The sequence below is a fragment of the Stenella coeruleoalba genome, assembly GCF_951394435.1.
Source record: "Stenella coeruleoalba genome assembly, chromosome: 3".
Lineage (NCBI taxonomy): Eukaryota > Metazoa > Chordata > Mammalia > Artiodactyla > Delphinidae > Stenella > Stenella coeruleoalba.
In genome coordinates this window covers 142,202,683-142,219,275 of record NC_137148.1, presented here as the reverse complement: position 1 = coordinate 142,219,275, position 16,593 = coordinate 142,202,683, and the positions used below count along the sequence as shown (strand labels likewise).

The 16,593-nt window shown below is 37.0% G+C and overlaps 1 protein-coding gene across 50 annotated transcripts in view; it reads right to left on the bottom strand.

The window, feature by feature from the left end:
- LOC307184329 (teneurin-2-like) overlaps positions 1-16,593 on the bottom strand; it is a 2,867,364-nt gene that overhangs the window by 908,302 nt on the left and 1,942,469 nt on the right. The window lies entirely within an intron of this gene.

Here is a 16,593-nt window from a genome sequence, read left to right as displayed (position 1 = left end):
GCTACTGCGGCTCCTTCTTTTGAAATATGCTTCTTCTCTTGCTTGTCTACTGAGTTTGACTGGCAAGTTCATCAGGATGAGAGGAAAATCACCTGAGAAACTGAGGCATTGGTTTCCTTATCGATCATAGTGACAGATGGAACTGACTATGGCTTTTGCTTGTGGGTTAGTTTGGCAAGACTTCTCTGGGTCAATTTCATCTCAGTATTTGCAGTTAAACGTCAAATGAAATAGGAAAAAAGAAATTGCAAGTAGGCATGCAGATGGATTGACCACCGTATTATTTTTCCACTTTAATAAATTATTTGAAAATGATGCTCTCAAGAATCATAAGCTAAGGGACTGCAGTGTATGCTTTGGAACGATATATTAGAGAAAGGAAAAGAAAAATATATGAACACATATTGGAAGGAAGCTTTGCATAACTTCATAAACCAAACTATATTCTAATGTTGTTTGCACAAGGTGACATGCGATACATAGGAAAGATTTGGCTCCCAGTGGCTAAAACTCACGTCAGCCCCAGTAGAACAGTCCATGTCCAGGCTGGACCTAGGCTCAGCTATGTACAAGTGACAAAGATTTTACTAGAATAATTCACAGAAAGCAAAACAGAAAACTTCTAGTGTCATCACTGACATAAAGTCTACACAGTATGTGGCACAAATAGTGAGACAAATTCAATTTTGCTTTTGCCATTCATCATGTTAGAATACCCAGGAAAGTATGCTATTTTCTTTACAAAAGTATTTCTCAGTTTTGACACGGGCTTTTTTACATTGGCTTAGAAAATAGATGTACATAGAAAAAAAAAAAAACACATTCCCCCCCTCCTCTACACATTATAAAGGGTTCTATAAATATGTTTGCAGGAATAAACTCATTGGATATTCAATATCCTGTCAGATGCACGGATCCGGCATCCTTTATAAGAAACAGCCTGATTGGCTAAGGTTTTTGATGCAATCAAAACCACAGCCTCCATACTGAAAATTGTTTGATAAATGTGTGTTTTCCCATATTGCTTAAAAGGAAACCTATTATGTGGGCAGCTGCCTTTTGATATTAATGCCAAAGTGAAGCTTTCTATTACAAAGTAAAATGAAGCCAGCTTTTAATATAGGCTGAAAAGTATTGTTATGCAGCTGAAGGGGTGACATTTGACTTGAGCAAGAAAGCTGATTTATATAATAAAATGCAGAGAGACAGCCTTTTAAAATGCTAACACCCTCTTTTTTCTTAGTGAGGAAAACCAGAAAAGAATAATATGTGTAGTTATAAAAAGTACTCCCACAGAAAAAAAACCCTGCAAGGAGTCATCCCAGTATATGCTTAAACTTTCCTTAAAGTTGGATAGAAGGCCAAATCCACAGGTGGAAGAGGCACATTCCATCAAGGAACTTGGGGCAAGACCCACCTCCATTATTTAGTGCAAGTACCAGAGAAATCCAGGCAAATGGGTCAAATTGGTTGGGGTCATCTCACTTGGTGATCGGGTTTCCTTGCTAGAAACATAGGACACATGCTTGTCTAGGTTAGGATGGATCTTAGCTGAGGGGGAATTTGCTGATACTCAAATGGAATTTTAATGTGTGCACAGGCAAGGAAGAACTTGGTGGGAGGAGGTGGCAGGCTCACTCTGCAGTATGTCAGGATTGGCTCTGCACTGATCCACCTTTCCATCAGAATTTCATATCTGACTGTCAAATAATATGTGCAGTGGCCAGGTCCTATACAACGATGCCAAAGATAATGTTTTGACAGTTTATCTCAGTGTGGTTTTCACTGCCCAGTCCAGAAAAGAGGTTTGTCATGTGCAGCTATGGTTCTATTCAACAGGGCTGCCTGACTATTGTAAAGATGGGCTATCACTAGGAAAAGCTCATTGTGAAAGGAAAGGAAATGAAAGTGACTTTTAATATTCTAAAGTAAAAGGTACAGTGCTAGTAATGGATTTTTAAAATGTATTCAAGTCAATTTAAATATCGTGTTCTCTTAAATATACAATTGTCACACATATGCTATTGAGAATCCTCTAAATTGAAGCAAACGTGGATAAAATGAAAGCCATTTGAATTTGCATTGCTTATCAAACAGAGTGAGATAAGCACGATTGCTTTCAACATTTTACAGTAGAAAAATGTTTATCTCTGGCTTTGTACTTCGTTTCCCTAAGACTAGCAACAAATAGTGCCAAATTCTACTCTGAGATTGCTTTGTACACAATTTCAAGAGAGAAGACAAAGCCAAAGATCAAAGCTTGGAGCCTTCAAGGAATGTATTAAAATATACTATAAGCTATTGATTTATAGAATATGCAGGATTAAAACTCCGAAGCACAGCTTCTGCTCCTTACTTTACAATGTTCTAAGTGTTCTCAGTGGCTTAGTACTTATTTGATTTTACAACTTTGAGCTCCCCCCAAATTCCTGACCATTATTACTGCCAGTTGCTAAAGTCATAACACTGCCATGAGAGATCACCCATATGTATGTCAAAATCCAGTTACAATACATTTTTCCTGTCACAGCGACCTATAATCTTTGAATGTTCCCTAATTCAGATGACATGAGAAGGAATCAGGGCCATAAAAGCTTTTTCTGCCAAATGCCTGTGTCTCTTGGTATTTATAATCTTTGAAGAAAGAGACGTGTATGAAAATGGAGAAACTGACTAGTGAATCCAATTCTGATACATGACTTATTTTATCACAGTGTCATCTCTTGGCTTTGGGTGGACTTCCTATCCATGCAAAGAATCCAATATCCCTCAAGAGACATAATTATTAAATGAGAGATCATATGTAAAATGCTTAACACCTACTAATTATTAACACAGCAGAGTATAGCTACTTTTCTTTGCAATTAAGGGATAGTCTATGCTATTTGAATTTCCTGTATGTGAAAGTCCTTTCATGATTCTTCCAGGAGGACATAAAAGGAGCTGTTTTTATTGTTGCTGTTTCTAAATTTAATTTTGTACATGTTTAAGGAAAATGCTTTTTCTACCACATCCACTGTAGAGCGATGAGAAGATGTCAAATCTTGTGAAACATTCCTGAATTCAATCCACTAACTTCACTTTTGAGGTGGAGCCTGTTTCCATTTCTCATATTTCCATCTCAAATGCACATCCCTGCAGAGCTTGAAATGTGTTTGGGCTGTTCTCAGACATTCAAATGCAGTTTTCTGTTTGGTGATCAACTTGTTGCCCTTGAGAGTTTGGAGAGGGACACATGCTTTGTTTTCTTAATTCTGGAATTAGTCTCTTCCCATCCCCCAACCTCTCTGATTCAATTTCAACTTTATCTGCCTCTGGTTTTATTTCCATAATATCTGTAAGTTCTCAGGGTCCAAATATTATAAATGAACATATAGTAAATGCTCAAAGACATAAAACTTAGCAAAAGTGATTAATAAGTACTTAAGAAAAAAGTCATTGTTATTTGAAATCAAAGCAACCAATAGATTGGACAATGCTCAGCATTAGACAGTCAGGTCAGTTCAGTTCTGCTTTAGGTTCTGCCAATGACTAGTTCCTGGCTTTTGTCCTCACCTGTAAAATGAGGCATTTGGGTGATATTCTCAAAGATCATGTGCTAGAATTCCATGACTCTGAGACATGCCACGCTCTGTTTTGCACCAATGACCATATTTTTGTGTGCACATCAAAAACATATAACTTTTGTGATAAAAGCTCTTTCTGCAAAAACCTAGGATTCTGTTTTACCCAGATGTCAGCTGGGTTTATCTTCTCAATTATATGCATAGATAAGATATACTTTTTGGGGAAAATCAAATTTCTCCAGATTTCGGCATAGTCTTACAGGATCAGCATTTTCAACTCCTTCAATACCAGTTCCCCTCTCTAAGTTCAGTTTACGGGTCACCCCAATGTCATGCACATGTTGCCTTAACTCTAGGACCTTGGTGTGGACATTGCTGTCTTCTGAACTGCCAAGATAAACAACAATCTTTGCACAAGATTTCTCTATATGGCAGCTTCACAGAGGGTTTAAGTAAGATGGTGGAAGTGTTACACTATAGCAAGAAAAATAACTGGAAATCATATACAGAAAGTCACTTTTAAAAATGTCTTTATAAAATTACAATATGATCCAGCAATTCCACTACTGGGTGTTTATCTGAAGAAAATAAAGACACTAACTCAAAAAGACATATGTACTCCCATGTTCATTGCAGCATTGTTTACAGTAGTCAGGATATGAAATCAACCTAATTGTCCATCAACGAATGGAGAAAGAAAATGTGGTATATATTATACACAACTTAATAGTACTCAGTCATAAAAAAATGAGGTAATTCTACCATTTGTGACAACATAGATGGACCTTGAAGGCATTATGCTAAGTGAAATAAATCAGAGAAAAAAAAATACTGTACAATCTCATTTATATGTGCAATCTGAAAAAACAAAAAACAACCCCCAAAACACCAGACTCATAGAAAGAGATCAGATTTGTTGTTACCAGAGGTGGGGGAATAGGGGGATGGGAAACTGAAGTAAGGTGGTCAAAAGATACAAACTTCCACTTATATAAATAATTACTAGGATTGTAATGTACAACATGATGACTATAGTTAACACTGTTGAATGATCTATGTATAGGAAAGCTAAGAGACTAGATCCTAAGAATTCTCATCAAAAGGAGAATTTTTTTTTTCTTTTCTCTTTAATGTGTCCATATGAGATGAAAGTTAACTAACTATAATGGTAATCCCTTTAAAATATATGTAAATCAAACCATCATGCTGTACACCTTAAACTTATACAGTGATGTATGTCTCTGATTTCTCAGTAAAAGTGGAGAAAAAAAGCAAGCTCATAGATACAGAGAAGAGACTGTTGGTTGCTAGACACAGGGATTGGGGGTGTGGGGCAAATGGGTGAAGGGATGATACATTAAACAAGATTGACTTAATTGATATTTATAGGACATTCCATCCAAAAACAAGAGAATACAGTTTCTTCCCAAGTGCTCATGGAACATTCTCCAGGATAGATCATATCTTGGGTCACAAATCAAGCCTAGGTAAATTTAAGAAAATTGAAATCGTATCAAGTATCTTTTCCAACCACAATGCTATGAGACTAGATATAAATTACAGGAAAAAAATCTGTAAAAAATACAAACACATGGATGCTAAACAATACACTACTTAATAGCCAAGAGATCACTGAAGAAATCAAAGAGGAAATAAAAAAAAATACCTAGAAACAAATTACAATGAAAACACAACGACCCCAAATCTATGGGATGCAGCAAAAGCAGTTCTAAGAGGGAAGTTTATAGCAATACAATCCTACCTTAAGAAACAAGAAACATCTCAAATAAACAACCTCACCTTACACCTAAAGCAATTAGAGAAAGAAGAACAAAAAAAACCCCAAAGAAATCAGAAAGATCAGATCAGAAATAAATGAAAAAGAAATGAAGGAAACAGTAGCAAAGATCAATAAAACTAAAAGCTGGTTCTTTGAGGAGATAAACAAAATTGATAAACCATTAGCCAGACTCATCAAGCAAAAACGGGAGAAGCCTAAAATCAATAGAATTAGAAATGAAAAAGAAGAAGTAACAACTGACACTGCAGAAATACAAAGAATCATGAGAGATTACTACAAGCAACTCCATGCCAATAAAATGGACAACCTGGACGAAATGGACAAATTCTTAGAAATGCACAACCTTCCGAGATGGAACCAAGAAGAAATAGAAAATATGAACAGACCAATCACAAGTACTGAAATTGAAACTGTGATTAAAATTCTTCCAACAAACAAAAGTCCAGGACCAGATGGCTTCACCGGTGAATTCTATCAAACATTTAGAGAAGAGCTAACACCTGACCTTCTCAAACTCTTCCAAAATATAGCAGAGGAAGGAACATTCCGAAACGCACTCTACGAGGCCACCATCATCCTGATACCAAAACCAGACAAAGATGTCACAAAAAAAGAAAACTACAGGCCAATATCACTGATGATCATAGATGCAAAAATCCTCAACAAAATACTAGCAAACAGAATCCAACAGCACATTAAAAGGATCATACACCACGATCAAGTGGGGTTTATCCCAGGAATGCAAGGATTCTTCAATATATGCAAACAATCAATGTGATACACCTATTAACAAATTGAAGAAGAAAAACCATATGATCATCTCAATAGATGCAGAGAAAGCTTTTGACAAAATTCAACACCCATTTATGATAAAAACCCTCCAGAAAGTAGGCATACAGGGAACTTTCCTCAACATAATAAAGGCCATATATGACAAACCCACAGCCAACATCATCCTCAATGGTGAAAAACTGAAACCATTTCCACTAAGATCAGGAACAAGACAAGGTTGCCCACTCTCACCACTATTATTCAACATAGTTTTGGAAGTTTTAGCCACAGCAATCAGAAAAGAAAAATAAATAAAAGGAATCCAAATAGGAAAAGAAGAAGTAAAGCTGTCACTATTTGCAGATGACATGATACTATACATAGAGAATCCTAAAGATGCCACCAGAAAACTACTAGAGCTAATCAATGAATTTGGTAAAGTAGCAGGATACAAAATTAATGCACAGAAATCTCTTGCATTCCTATACACTAATGATGAAAAATCTGAAAGTGAAAGAATAAAACATTCCAATTTACCATTGCAACAAAAAGCATAAAATATCTAGGAATAAACCTACCTAAGGAGACAAAAGACCTGTTTGCAGATAATTATAAGACACTGATGAAAGAAATTAAAGATGATACAAATAGATGGAGAGATATACCATGTTCTTGGATTGGAAGAATCAACATTGTGAAAATGACTATTCTACCCAAAGCAATCTACAGATTCAATGCAATCCCTATCAAACTACCAATAGCATTTTTCACATTAGTAGAACAAAAATTTTCACAATTTGTATGGAAACACAAAAGACCCCGAATAGCCAAAGCAATCCTGAGAAAGAAAAACAGGGCTGAGGAGTCAGGCTCCCAGGCTTCAGACTACACTACAAAGCTACTGTAATAAAGACAGTATGGTACTGGCACAAAAACAGAAATATAGATCAATGAAACAGGATAGAAAGCCCAGAGATAAACCCACACACATATGGTCACCGTATCTTTGACAAAGGAGACAAGAATACACAGTGGAGAAAAGACAGCCTCTTCAATAAGTGGTGCTGGGAAAACTGGAGAGCTACATGTAAAAGAATGAAATTAGAACACTCCCTAACACCATACACAAAAAATAAACTCAAAATGGATTAAAGACCTAAATGTAAGCCAAGACACTATCAAACACTTAGAGGAAAACATAGGCAGAACAATCTATGACATAAATCACAGAAAGATCCTTTTTGACCCACCTCCTAGAGAAATGGAAATAAAAACAAAAATAAACAAATGGGACCTAATGAAACTTAAAAGCTTTTGCACAGCAAAGGAAACCATAAACAAGACAAAAAGAGAACCCTCAGAATGGGAGAAAATATTTGCAAATGAAGCAACTGACAAAGGATTAATCTCCAAATTTATAAGTGGCTCATGCAGCTCAATATCAAAAAAACAAACAACCCAATCCAAAAATTGGCAGAAGACCTAAGTAGACATTTCTTCAAAGAAGATATACAGACTGCCAACAAACACATGAAAGAATGCTCAACATCATTAATCATTAGAGAAATGCAAATCAAAACTACAATGAGATATCATCTCACACCGGTCAGAATGGCCATATCAAAAAATCTACAAACAATAAATGCTGGAGAGGGTGTGGAGAAAAGGGAACACTCTTGCACTGTTGGTGGGAATGTAAATTGATACAGCCACTATGGAGAACTGTATGGAGGTTCCTTAAAAAACTAAAAATAGAACTACCATACGACCCAGCAATCCTACTACTGGGCATATACTCTGAGAAAACCATAATTCAAAAAGAGTTATGTACCACAATGTTCATTGCAGCTCTATTTACAACAGCCAGGACATGGAAGCAACCTAAGTGTCCATCAACAGATGACTGGATAAAGAAGATGTGGCACATATATACAATGGAATATTACTCAGGCATAAAAAGAAACGAAATTGAGTTATTTGTAGTGAGGTGGATGGACCTAGAGTCTGTCATACACAGTGAAGTGAGTCAGAAAGAGAAAGACAAATACCGTATGCTAACACATATATATGGAATCTAAAAAACAAAAAAAAAATGGCCATGAAGAACCTAGGAGCAAGACGGGAATAAAGACACAGACCTACTGGAGAATGGACTTGAGGATACGGGGAGGGGGAAGGGTAAGCTGGGACAAAGTGAGAGAGTGGCATGGACATATATATACTACCAAATGTAAAATAGATCTCTAGTGGGAAGCAGCCGCATTGCACAGGGAGATCAGCTCGGTGCTTTGTGACCACCTAGGGGGGTGGGTAGGGAGGGTGGGAGGGAGGGAGATGCAAGAGGGAAGAGACATGGGGATATATCTATATGTATAACTGATTCACTTTGTTATAAAGGAGAAACTAACACACCGTTGTAAAGCAATTATACTCCAATAAAGATGTTAAAAAAAAAATGAGCGAAGGGAATCTAAAGGTACAAACTTGCAGTTATAAAAATAAAAGTAAGTCAGGGGAATGTAGTGTACAGCATGAAAACCATAGTTAATAATCCTGTACTGCATATTTGAACGTTGCTAAGAGAGCAAATTTAAAAGTTCTCATCACAAGGGAATAAATTCTGTAACTGTGCAGAGGGGAAAGGGGAAGCTGGGACAAAGTGAGACAGTGGCATGGACATATACACACTACCGAATGTAAAATGGATAGCTCGTGGGAAGCACCCGCAGAGCGCCATAGCGCAGGGAGATCAGCTCAGTGCTTTGTGACCACCTATATGGGCAGGATAGGGAGGGTGGGAGGCAGATGCAAGAGGGAGGGGATATGGGGATATATGTATGAATATGGCTGATTCACTTTTTTATACAGCAGCAACTAACACACCATTGTAAAGCAGTTATACTCCAATAAAGATGTTTAAAAAAATAAAATAAAACAAAATGATGCCAATTAAAAAAAAATTCTGTAACTCTGTAGGGTGATAGATCTTAATTTGTCTTACTGTGGTGATCTTTTCACAGTATACAAAAGCACTGAATCACTAAGTTGTACACCTGGAAACATATAACATTGTACGTCAATTATACTTCAATAAATTTTAAAAATGTCTTTGGATATTTTTAGCTATCTCCTTTTTTCCCTTCTCACTTCTACTAGGTCATTTACAATACAGAGAAATTTAGCTATCATTTTATTATCTTGTCTCCTGTTAATCAATTCCTGAAAGAGTCTCACCCACTACTTTAAATGGCTTCTCAATGTATTTCCTTAAGCACAACTTGCTCTCTCAGGGGAAGTCTAGCGTAAGCATGTAGAATATCTTTTCTACTATGTTAGATACATATATAAAAAAATCCCTGGGCTTCCCTGTTGGCTCAGAGTCTGCCTGCCGATGCAGGGGACACGGGTTCGTGCCCCAGAGCCTGTGCTCCGCGATGGGAGAGGTCACAGCAGTGAGAGCTCCGTGTACCGCAAAAAAAAAAAAAAAAAAAAAAAAAAGTCCCCTTCTCAATTTTTTTTAAAGTTGTTCTAATGGAGCAACCATAAAATATATCACTTACTGACAATGACTGCAGTTTTTTATTTGGCTTACTCTCCTTTCTCTCTTTCAGGAAGACAAAGAGCAGACTATTAATATAATCCTTAAGAACAAAGTAAAAGGTGGAATACAGAGTAGCAACATGGATCTCTTCACCTAGCACTTCTGGGTGTGTGTATGTGCCTGTAAATATGTGTTTTTTCCCAGTAACACCTCTCAGATCTGAAATCCAGTGATCACCTTGTTTTCCACATTATTTTCTTTTTTGTAGGCATGACTGCTACTCTTTTTCAGTCAGAAAATTTGTATAAAAGGGGATATAGGCACCAACATATCCCACCACACTATCAATAGTTCCCAGAAAAGTTGGAGAGGCATTTTGGTTTGTTTGTGTTTAATTACTATTTTGGCAAATAGAATCCCATTGGACTGTTGACTCACATTACTGTCTCTAAGGTGATCTATCTTCACTTACGCTTGAAAAACTACTGCCAAGAGCACCTCTCTTTTTTTTTCCTCCAGATCCTCTTTTTCCTGTGCCTCCTCCCTTCCTGCCTTCCTGGAAGATAGTTAAAAGAGATAGCTACTATATTTTTTTTTTTTTTTAAGTGGAGAGAAGGTATAACTTTTATTTTTGCAACTTGGGCCTTGAACAATTAGAATGATTCCTATTATTTAATTTTTTTGCAAAGCTAAGCAAGTCACAAAGACTGATGTTTACTGGGCTTTTTGTAGACAAGTGAGAGGCATACACCTGCAAGTTGTATTAACAAAGCGATCGTATTGTTTACACAGAGGTTTAGAATAAATGGAGAAGGGAAATTCCTTTTTGGTTTCCAAAGCCTTTCCCCTCCATCCCAGTCCACCCCACTCCCAAAAGAGCAAGAGCTGCACTGAGAGATGAAGCTCTGACTAGCATGCTGGGATGGGGGTGTGTGCTTTCTGAATGGAAGGGAAGTATAAGGAGAGAGTGCCCCTGGGTCTAAGGAGAGATGTGGTAACATTATTGTCAAAGATAACAACAGCTTACTATTTACTGATATTTACTGCTCCAAAATACTGTTTTGGGTCTTTGAAAATGCCAAATGTCAGAGCAGAGATACAAGATGAATGCTTAAAAGTTCCAACTCCTTTTCTACCCTAAGGTGAGCCTAGAAACTTTTTCAAAGCTGCCTTGCATGGGTTCACTCACATGGAATTCTTAGTCCCTGAGTCCAAAGTTGCTTTTTCCTTATTCCATTAATACTGAAGTCAGGGCTTAAAGCCACATGATGTACTCATTTAATTACTATTTGCCCCAAATGCAGTAAGTGTACTCTCTTTATAATGTGGCAAATTCCTTCTATTCTTTCTATATGTTGTCAAGATTCTTATGTAAAACATCATGCTTTGCTAAAGCTAATCTTGGAATCTCTTTGTACCTTTCTCTCTTTAAAGCATGTAAAATTTTCATTTTTTACATACTTATGTTTCTCATTCTATTCCTCTCTTTTTCTCTCTCCGACCAAAATGGGAATCATTGAAATAAAAGATGTTGGTCATAAAAACGAATTAGAGAACAAGGAAAAATATAAAGGAGAAATAGAAAATTGCCATTTTATATATGATTATGGCCAGTGCGTGTATATGCTGGGGTGGGATAGTAACAAGGGATTATGATCTATTTTTTTTGCTGTTGTGTCCTAATCTTAAACAGTTTTAACAAGGGACCTCTTTCCAAGTCAATCGATATATATTATGGTCTTATTTTATATCGATGTTAATTCTGTAAGGGAACATGCTTCTCCCCTCACTTATCTTAAAACTAAAGGAACCACAGTGAAGAGGGATTAAGCACTTTGCCTAAAGCCACACAGCAAGTTGGAGTTACAATTATGATGAGAACCTGAGCCTAATCACATCTTTCTGGTACAGACCAATGCTTTCTAAGTAATCCGGGTCAGACTGTGCATTCTCTGTGGCTCTGTGGCTCTTTAAAGCAGGCCCATTAACAATGACTGTCCTCAGTCCCCTTGGAAGCACAAAGTGGCCAGTTGCCCTCTATACACTGAATATCTGATGGCTTTTTGCCACAGGAATACATTACTTGGTACTTGTCCATAATAAATCTCATGTTGTCCTTCTCTGACTCTGCATTTGTCATTGTTCAGGTGATTTAAATCATCTTTAGCTGTGAGTCATGTAAGAAAGTTCTCCCCCTGTTACAATCAATTCTATATTTCATCCATATGTTTAAAGTTGTATCACCTCCTAGATATAATTGCATTTATTTTGTTTGGTGATTGGGAGGAGTGGTGAAGTTTCTCTGTAATACTGAGATTATCTGTTGGGGGAAACAGGTGGACTGCAAAAGAAACCACTTTCTCCTGGACCAAACTTTTAAATGTTTGGGAAGAAGACTTGGGTGGAACGTAAAGAATCAATTTCTAAGAATTCGAAAATGTACAGCAATGGATTTAACTATCATATCCTTCTTTATTCTATTGGAAATGATGATCTTTAATAATTAGAACCAACCAAGATCTTAAAGAAATTCATCTGCTGAGAAACCAAGTTTTGCCTTCAAAAGCTTCTAAAGCAACAAGCCCAGAATAGAAGACCCTTACAAGAAGATTACCCTAGAAAGCCAATCTACGGGTTCTGGGAAATGATGTCCTGTCATGGTATAATATCACCATCATTAGGCACAATTAGGATAGTAAGAAACAGGGAAAGGTCATCTGGGGGCAGATATGAGTGACAAATAGATCCATAGAGAAGAAACTTCGCAATGAGGGAATCTGGCAGGGAGGAAAATGAGAAATGATACAATTTTTGTCACCAAGCTTGGGAGCTGAGGTTTCCCCGGACAAGCTCAAGGCTCTCAGCCTTCCACTAGCATGATTAGTGAAAAATCAGAAATTCATTCAGCATTATGTAGATTATCCTCAAATGTGTTTATATTTTCAGTGTTTTGGCCCTAAAATAAGCTAAAGTACAGTCTTTCAATGCAAAATAAATATGAAACTTCTCTATCTAAAACACATTAGTAACTAAAGCATACAGTGAAATTGTCATTTCTACTCCAACTATCAACCAAAATGTATTAAGTATTTGTCATAAAAACCTTACCATCACCAAATCCTTTAATCCTTCCTTATTCCTCTAACAATCTCTGCTGTTCGGAATTTAGGTAGAGTCTTCCCTCTTTGGGGACCATTCTTCTACTCTAATTATTATTATTACTTTTGCGGTACGAGGGCCTCTCACTGTTGTGGCCTCTCCCATTGCGGAGCACAGGCTCCGGACGCGCAGGCTCAGCGGCCACAGCTCACGGGCCCAGCCGCTCCGCGGCACGTGTGATCTTCCCGGACCGGGGCACGAACCCACGTCCCCTGCATCGGCAGGCGGACTCTCAACCACTGTGCCACCAGGGAAGCTCTACTCTAATTATTAAGACTTTTCTTGCTACCTCACTGAACTTGCAGTCTAAGTCAACTTAGCCAGCTCCTCTTGTTCCTCTATCCCCTTCTCAACAACAATAATTGCCACAGTCTTGTTCTTGATCCTCTTTCCCAGTCTTAGCCTCTTTGTTAGTAACTGTGCACTTCTATACAGAAAGCCTCATGGTATATTTATGTCTAGCTTGAAACTCTCTTCCTGACACTAGATGTTCACTGCCTATTGGACGTTAACAAGTGCATGTATTACAAGCAAATCAAACTCATAATCTCTAACCATACATTATCATTTTTTTTTTTTTTTTGATATCCTCGTCTCTATTACTGGAAGCACTGTTCTCCCTGTCTATCTAGCTCACATTTTTAGGAGGGAAAGAAGCAAAAGTAACACAATATACATTGTGTATACACAATGATTCTCTAACCTCAATATCTTTCCACCTATAATGCTCTCATTTTTACAAATGACACCCCACCTTATTATTTCATCACTAGTAGAATGATAGCTGTGATTCCTTAGCCCTATTGTTTTCATTTTCCACAATCCTTCTTACACATGACGGCCACAATAACTCTCCAAAATACCTGGCTCTGATTGTGCTACTCCTCCACTCAAAAACATTCACCAGTACAAATCCACTTAATCACAAGCTCCTTGGTCGCCGTTCATGGTTCTTTATACTGTAGCCTTAAATCACCTTCTGAATCTAAATTCTCAACTATTCTACCACGTGAGGCAATATCCAGACTCTGCTGATAATTTTACTTTTCTTTGCATATGTTCTAAACTTTCATACTTTGTTCTTGCCTTCTGCCTGAGATACCACCTCACATATATGCCTTGTGAATGTGTTCTTGTTTTGCAAATATCCTTCCTCCAACCTATGGCATCTGTCTGCTTTGAACCTTCCCAGAACTAAGCCAAGGGCCTTACATGTAGGTTCTCAATAAATACTTGTTAAATTCAACTGAACTGAATGGAGTTTCTTTCACAGACTCATAATAAAGTTAAACATACACTACTCTTTATTTTTCTTCTGTAACTGGTCTTCTTTAGTATTCCTCCCCTACTGTTTTTTTTTCAATGTTGCAAAAACATCAACTGAAAAGCAGTTACAAAGACACATGGGAACATCTGCTCTCAGAAGCCACTTGAAAAATAAGCATGCCAGAGAATGGGGAAAACATCTGTGCAGTGTTCATGAGATTATTAGTAGTGCTGTAGGAAAGCCCTAGAGAAAACGCGTGCACGCCCAAGTGCGCACACACACACCACACACACACCAAAATCTGGAAATGAGTCTTAGCAAGAAATATTGGACCATCCAGTTGGAGACCAGAGTGCTACTTTATTCTCCCTCAACTTTCTGACTTAGTATTTTTTTCAGGAGTAAAAACAAACATCAGTTTGTGTTCCTGAATCAAAAACTTTCACACTGTAACTTCAGCTGATTAATCCGAGTTGTAAGTTTAAAAATGCCAACATTTTATCTCAAATGATACAAATAATCTCATAATTAAGAATAATGAACTATAGGTAGATTCCAGGCAGCTGCCTATTACTGTAACAGAAAAAGCTAAATTGGCATTGGAAGACTTGAGTTCTGTATTGGATTTGCAACTAAAATTGGCTGTTTAAAAATGAAACACTTTAATTTTTATTTGTTTTATTGAATTTTATTAAATTTAAAATCAGTTTGTGCCCTTCGTATCTTAAGCAGCATTCCCTCTATAAAAGGAGAACTACTGTTCAGATCTGGCCTCACAAACTGTGACACTCCTATAAACTACACTGAACCTTTAGTCTACAATTAACTCAGAATCAGTCCTTATATAAGATAATATTAAAAACTAATTTGTCCTCTTCCTCCCCACCAAAACAAACAACACAGACTGTTTTCATTAATATAATAAGGTATGTTATCTTGGACAAACCAGACTAGGATCTGAGAGCCTTCACAGCTCCAAAAATCTGTTGAACCAGTTTTGTCAGAGTCACTTAAAATTCTGGGAAATGTACAAAAGTAGGGGGTTTGCTGTTACTCGTTTTTGGACTTCTGGGGGCTCTAATGTCCTAGTATAGTTTTCTCAAAGCATTCATCTTCAGCTTACGGTATGCTTTAGAATATACCCAGAAACTGTGGATTAAGGACACCAAAAGCAAACAGAATTTCAAGGAAGCAGTAAGCCTGATAATGTTTTGTTCAATATATATGGTGAGGACAAGACATTTAGATCTGGGAGAGAAAATAATCACACAATCCAGTCTTCTTAGTTAACAAAGAGGTAAAAATTAACCAATTTCAGCAAAAAATTGAACCACGGCAATACAGAAATGACTAGATATTGGATGTATTCTTCACCATGCTTCAGGATAGAAAACTTTTAGACGACCTACCACTTCTCTTAAAGGTGATATATATATACATATATATGCACACACACACACATCTTAGTTATCTTTTTCTAATTTTAATTCAAAATTAAAGGGGTCATCTTATTTTTGTTCTTTGCAAATACATTATCTTGGAGAAGAGATGAATTAAAAGAATGATGAGGTTGCTCTCCTCAAATATAAAAATAACTGTGACAAGGAAGAACTCATTTTAATCTGTGTTGCCCTTGAGGGCAAAACTAGGGCCAGTGGCTATACAAAAGAAAAAGGCAGATGGTAGTTCACTATAATAAGAAATGCTTAAACATTAACATTAAAAATGGTCTAGTAATTAATAAAACTTCCTTGTAGTGGAGAGAATGCTAATCCCTGGAGGTGTTCATTCAGAGACAAGGGAAATAGATGTTGGGGATATTCTAGAGAAGATTCTATACTAAGGTTGTACAAAATTACCTCTTTATTAAAGAAAAGTTCTTTATTTACTCATTTAGAGTTGAAAACAATGATAGCAAATAAATTAATAACTTCTCCCTCCAGGAAAGTAAAGGAGCAGCCCTTTTGGAATGGTGTGTCAATAAGAATTTGGCATGCTGAACTTGGAAAGAACTGGAGGAATGGGAACAAATATCATAGCTTTTATTTTGCTTTACTCTGTAATATGGAAAGGACTTTAATACATGCCTTATCAGTGGTTCAGCTCAAATGTAATACAAGCTAATATATTAGTGATTTTCCTTCAAAGCCCTGCCCCCTGGAACCATCAAGGGAAGAGGAAGGAGACTTATTCAGATGCTAGAGATTTGAGTGATATTAAGCAAATCACTTCCCTTTGTTTAGTTTGTTTATTTTCATCTCAATAGCTGATCATCTGAGAAACAGCATACTGTCGATTTTAAATATTACGATTATTTGGCTCTAAACCTGCCTCCTTCCTGTCGCCTAGATGGAGGCCGATCTTGAAAAATGGCTAGCACGCATCACCAGTTCAGTACCCCCTCCCCCCACCAAAAGAAAAAAAAAATTATGAAGATAGATAGACAGTTAGGGCTAAGAAAAGTGAACCTTGAGAATTCTACAAAAGG